Here is a 6,221-nt window from a genome sequence, read left to right as displayed (position 1 = left end):
TCATAAAGTAGACAATAAGTTACTGCCGAAAGCACAATTGTTCTGCCAGATTGCTTTTTTTTTAAATAATGAGTTTGGGAAACGCTTCAATTCTGATAAAGAGATTGCAGATCAAGTACTGTCTGTTATGAATTTAAAAAAAAATCAGGATAATACTCTAGCAAATGATGTTGAAAGAGAGCATTGGGCTCGACGAAAAATACCTTTCGAAACGACAAGTCAGACGATTTACACGATTTTCCGGAGATGACTGAAAAAAATTTGCATATATTGTTTACTGGGTCTTATCAGCTTTCACAAGCAGTGTCATACTTAGCTGAAATAATGGATAAAGACAATAATTTAAGCCTTCAGTACGTAAAAACCGCTGAAAATATTCTCAAATTTCAAGTCAAGTCTCGGCATATCAATGCAAAAGTATATCGTTGTTTCATTGAGTATCATCCTAACAAAAATGAAATCAATGGGATTTCTCGATATTGCTGTGATTGTGCGAATGGCAGGCGTACAGTTGGTTGTTGTTCACATGTAGCAGCAATAATTTATTATCTATCACATGCTAGGTACTTATCAAAAATTGTTAAGCCAGCAGAAATTTTAAGTCGAATTTTCAATAATACAGGGCACTATGTAGTGATTAATGAAGACAGTGATGAAGATTGATTTTATTTTGTTTTTTAAGCACATTTCATAATTTTAGTATCATTGACATGGTGTTATATGTCTATTTTATGTTAGAGCGCCAATTATTATTGTATTTCTTGAGTATTAAAATGATATCGATTTGTTTAAAGACTAAATTATCAAAAAAAATCAGTTTTTAATTTTTTTCATAATGTTGCACCAAACCGAAAAAATTGAAAAAATTCCTGAGTACAGGAGAGTGTAAAAGACGTCTTCTGACAAAATTTGATGATTGCAAGTTGTCAAAAACGCAGTCAAAAAAATAATTTTAGTTTTATTTCCTTTGTTAAAAATTGGCTTTTAACTCGGGGATCATGATAAAAACGTTTTGTTATGGATTTTACTTGTAAGTATTTAGGAAAAAATCGCCATTGATTAATTTTGAATTTTACTATTGAAAAAAAAATAAAAATCGAAAAATAGGTTTTTTTCGACAACTCGGAAACCATTTGGGATTAAGAGCTGAAATGTTGACTGAATTTTTTTTATTTGGTACCAAAGTGATCCCCGAAGTGCCGATCGAAAACTCCGTGGGGGCCGATTCGGCATGCTTATCCGGCTATGCCCTTTATAAAAATATTTTAAAAACTAAAAGTTTTAAGGTATTTAACGAAAATTAAAATTTATTTACTGGGAAGTCGTGTAGATACTTGAAGTATTTGATATTTTTGTGCCATCAGACATATGTTTGTCAAATTTTCTTCATAGTTAAGGTTTTTTAATCCCTGCAATAAAACTTTATTGTTCACTTTTGTTAGGTTTGCTGTGGCCGTTCGTGGGATAAGTAGAGAGATACAGTCGTACATGCTGGCTGAATTTACAGAAACTGTAGTAAACCATCGTATTACAAACTATATTTCTGACTCTCTCATACTTATGTAGATATTCTATTTTAGAGTGAATAGAGTGCTTGAGTTGTAGTATACAATCTTGTAGTGCATTTACAAAGATATATTATCTTGTAGATTATATACTATAGTTTTAACAGAGAATGTACATTATTCTACAATATAGTATCGAAACCGTATAGGGTACATTATATTTCAAATTTTAAGTAGAGTCCGCCTTTTACGGAAACGGTCCTTAAAAGTTTAAAAATAGAATAATTTTCTATTACTTGTAGTGGAGTATTAAAGTTCACATCATCGTTTAAAATAACCTTTGTAGTGCTTTGTTTGTAATATTATAATACCACTATTAATTCTTGATTAATTGAATAAACGAATATAATAATCAACAATGTATCCATCATCAAACGAGGTAATTATAATACATATTCTAAAGAATATTTTACAATGACCATTTTAGATTTAAAGTTGAACATGAGTTGAATCATTTTTTCAGAATAAAATTGTAACTTTTTTTTTGTTTTAATGTTTTTTATTCCTATACTGCAATCATAAGTCACATGCTTTTTTTTTTTAGAGTTCGATAATTAGTGAGAAACAATATAGGCCTTTCATCATCATAGAATTTACTAAACGTGGTCCAAAAAATAGTAAACCGGTTAATATTGTGTTAAATAATTGGATTAGATTTGATAATTAAAAGAAAAGATTTGTCACGAAATTTATGTCTGGGCCACACAATGATGAAGATGCAGGTCTGCTCAAAGATTCATTAAAAAATAACGCTGATGCTCCTGAAGGGTGGCCTGAATATAATTGCTACGTATGAGGCGAGTCCGGTAAGTAATCAAGTACACGTTAGAAAAAAAAATATCTTACATAAATGGATTCCAATCTTTTGAAGCTTTTAGTAAGTCGGGATGTGGCATTTAACTTCACGGCCCAACAAGAAGTAAAAAATAAAATTGTTATAAAAAATATAAATTTTACAAAAGTTTTAAAATGTAAGTAATTCATTAATTTTATATATCAATACACAAATTTCATAAATTTATTAGATGTACTTTCAATTTATGTGTTCATTGTTTTTAGGTTCTTTAATTGCAATTACCGCCATAGTCTCCGAAAATGAAGCACTAGTAGCGATTGGATCAGCCTTGGGCAATGCCAAAGATTGGGACAATAAACGTAAAGCGAGATAACATAATAATAATTATAATAATTAAAAGTATTAATTTTATATCAATGTGTTTTAAATTTAAAAAAATTGATCTAGTTGTATTGAATAATAATATGATAATATAATAATAACATATCACACAATGTAATAAATAATAATTTTTTTTTTTAACAAATAAATATAATATAAATCAATGAAAAACTATTGTACGTTTATTTTTTTAATCTGAATATTATATAATCAAATTTCCACCGGATGTGCCTTTTTAAGTAAAAAACTAATCAGGGCATTCGTTGAAGCCTAACAGAATACCTGACTGGGCTGCTGAAGTTTTGCCTGTTTATTTGCCCGGAATCGACCCAAGCTAGGTTAATAATCTCTCGCCACAGAAAGTTTTTATTCGGGTTTTAAAGATTTTACCTGGCCATATGCCCGATCAAGTGCCTGTCCATAAAATTGATACGACCCATTTCCGTTACCCTATTACGGCCTAGGCGGGTAAATACAACTTTACCTGATCATACACCCAACCAGGCTTACGAATGTCTAGCCAGATTGAAAAAGCATTACATTCTGGGCAAGTATTCAGCCGGGTGCCCGTAATAGGGGCCCCATAAAAGTTTAGTCCAATATCCAGGTACCTGGCCGGAGCCCGGTTTCATTTTCTACCAGGGAAGAGGAACTACATAATGTTTAACAGCTTTTATATCATTACAATTATTTAAAATTGGTTATTGAACCATTTGATATTGAATCTTTGTTGCATTATCTACTATAATTAATTCTGATGGATTTTCTTCTAAATCGTACATATTTAAATGTGCTGAATCAGTAGGATATTTAAAAATAGAATCTTTAATTTTCCATACTAATCCAACAATTTTAAAGTCGACTTTCGAATCATTACTTAGCTCAAAACCTGTTATTTTCATGATTAATCCACTACGTAACAGAATCAAATCGTTTGGCCTTTTAATAGTGAGAATATAGTTCTGATATTTTACTTTTTTTATGATTGTTTTTTTAATTTTGTTTTCGCAAATTACTTTGATACTTAAAACTTTAAATAATGATGACGGTATATTTTTTCTTTTAATGGAATTTAATTCATGAATACGCCGACAAAGTTGAGCTACAGGTTTATTTGCTGTTCGCAATTGTTTTCTTATGAAACGTCTCACAACAGATGTCTCAAAAAGTAAATCATTAATATATAATTTCTCAGTAACACCTAAACATAAAAGATGCATATAATCCAATGGGAATGTTTTAATCATATCAATTGGCGGTTTAATATCGAGTAACGGTGAATGACCTATATGATGTTTTTTTTGGTGCTGTTTTCTAAAGGATTCATTTGTCCTTCTTCTACTATTAGTATCAGAATAGATGATACGCCTAGAATTTTTATTTTTTTCAGATACATGAGATTTACCGTAAACTTCACACCGTTCACATGCTGCATATCCACAATGTCCTTTGATTTGCTTTAAAAATGCTCGAGCTGGTGCGTCACATATTATATGTTCTAATTTTACTGAATATTGTCTTTGATTTATGAAAATACCATTTTTATGTAAATTGTTAATTTCGTCAATAAATTCACGCATATATAAATGAACATTTCCAGGCTTAGACTCTCCATAGTACACTGCCATAGCAAAAGGACGTGAATTTAAGTTATTTATTATTTTACATGAAATAGGCCACATTTGCTTTGTACTTGACTTAAAAAGAGATACACCATCAACATTAATTTGTAACAGTAATGTGTCATCAGTGAATTCAGTCTTCTCCAAATTCAAAATTATGTTTTTTTCGATGCCCATATAAACAAATTCCCCAGTACCACCTTCTAATCCTGACATTGGGCGAATTTCGTATTGAGATTCAAAAGATTTTAAAAATATTTTTCCACTTTTTGGTAGTGTTGGTATTAATTTTTTTCTTAATATATTTAATAAGCGGTCTAAGTGAATTAATTTTATGCCACATTCAATATCCCAATCACGTAACTCGTCTATTTCTTCATAATTAATTGTACTCCGATTATCGTTCTCATAGCATTCATTTCTACAATTATTGTCATTACTCATAAATTTAGAATCATCACTTGCTACTGAAAATTGATCACTATCATCTGTACTGTCATCTTCACTAAAAATATCTAATTTTTTTTCCGTTTCCTCTTGCAATACTGCATCTTTGTCAAAATCAACATTGCTCATTGAACTCGGATGATTGCAGTTCAATGACTTTTGCTTATAAGCAGTACACTCTCCTTAAAGTGAAAAAAATTCATATATTCTTGTAATTATATTATATTTTCTAATGAGAATAATATTTAACAATAACTCAAAAACAATGCAAACATGAAGTTACTTAAATGTGCATGTCATCATGTTGAATGTGTGTATTTACTTATGAATTCTTTTTTTGTCATAACTTGTTCTAAAGCTGATTGAAATTGTCGGTGTTTCATCACCCTCAGACGAATTTTTCTTTTACGATCCATTATTTAGAAGGTAAAATAATCTTGTAAACAATTTATACTCAGCTTAATAAGCATCAACTTAATAAAAAACGATAAATCAACCTAACCTCAAATAAGTATAGACGACTCTACATAAAAATATAACTGGAACTCACTAGTATCTCATGGTTATCCAACGAAAATTGGTTACAGATGGAGCTGTACAAAAAGTAAAATTTACCTCATCAGTATCTCATAGTTATCTCGTCGCTAATAGTTACACGTGGCGCTACATAAAAATGTAACTGCAACTCATCAGCATCTCATGGTTGTCTAGTTAACATTAGTTACAGATGGATCTGTATAAAAAATAAAATTCACCTCACTCGTATCTCATGGTGATCTTGTTGCTAATAGTTACAGGTGGCGCTACATAAAAATATGACTGCAACTCATCAGCATCTCATGGTTGTCTACCCGATGAAAAAAGATTTTAGACAATTGTATAAAATTATATACAAAAAATGGCCCGATCCAATTGTATACAACTGTATAAAAATTGTATACGATTCTATACAAAATGTATACAGGTCTATATAATTATATACAATTTTATACAATTCTATATAATTGCAATATATAGAATTGTATATAATTATATAGAATTGTATACAATTTGTATAGAATTGTATACAATTTCTATACAATTGGATCGGGCCATTTTTTCTATCCAATTTATATATAGTCTGTATATAATTATATAGTCTATATATAATTGTATAAAATCTTTTTTCATCGGGTAGTTAACATTAGTTACAGATGGAGTTGTATAAAAAATAAAATTCACCTCACCCATATCTCATGGTCATCTCATCGTTAATAGTTACAGACGGCGCTACATAAAAATATAAATGTAACTCACCAGTATGTAATGGGTGTCCAATAATTATTAGTTATAGATGGAGCTGCTTAAAAAATAAATTTCACCTCACCAGTATCTTATAGTTGTCTAGTCACTATTAGTTACAGATAGCAC

General features: G+C 30.0%; 1 long non-coding RNA gene across 1 annotated transcript; it reads left to right on the top strand.

The window, feature by feature from the left end:
- The first annotated feature begins 2,136 nt into the window (after positions 1 to 2,136).
- On the top strand, positions 2,137 to 2,845 carry LOC130669938 (uncharacterized). Its single transcript, XR_008990290.1, has 3 exons — positions 2,137 to 2,371; positions 2,437 to 2,536; positions 2,625 to 2,845. It is a non-coding gene; the product is annotated as an uncharacterized LOC130669938 (long non-coding RNA).
- Positions 2,846 to 6,221: the final 3,376 nt, after the last annotated feature.

This window comes from Microplitis mediator, chromosome 6 (genome assembly GCF_029852145.1).
Source record: "Microplitis mediator isolate UGA2020A chromosome 6, iyMicMedi2.1, whole genome shotgun sequence".
In the NCBI taxonomy this organism is placed as follows: Eukaryota; Metazoa; Arthropoda; class Insecta; order Hymenoptera; family Braconidae; genus Microplitis; species Microplitis mediator.
The sequence above is the reverse complement of the archived record's forward strand: the minus strand, read 5'-3'. Positions and strand labels throughout refer to the sequence as shown.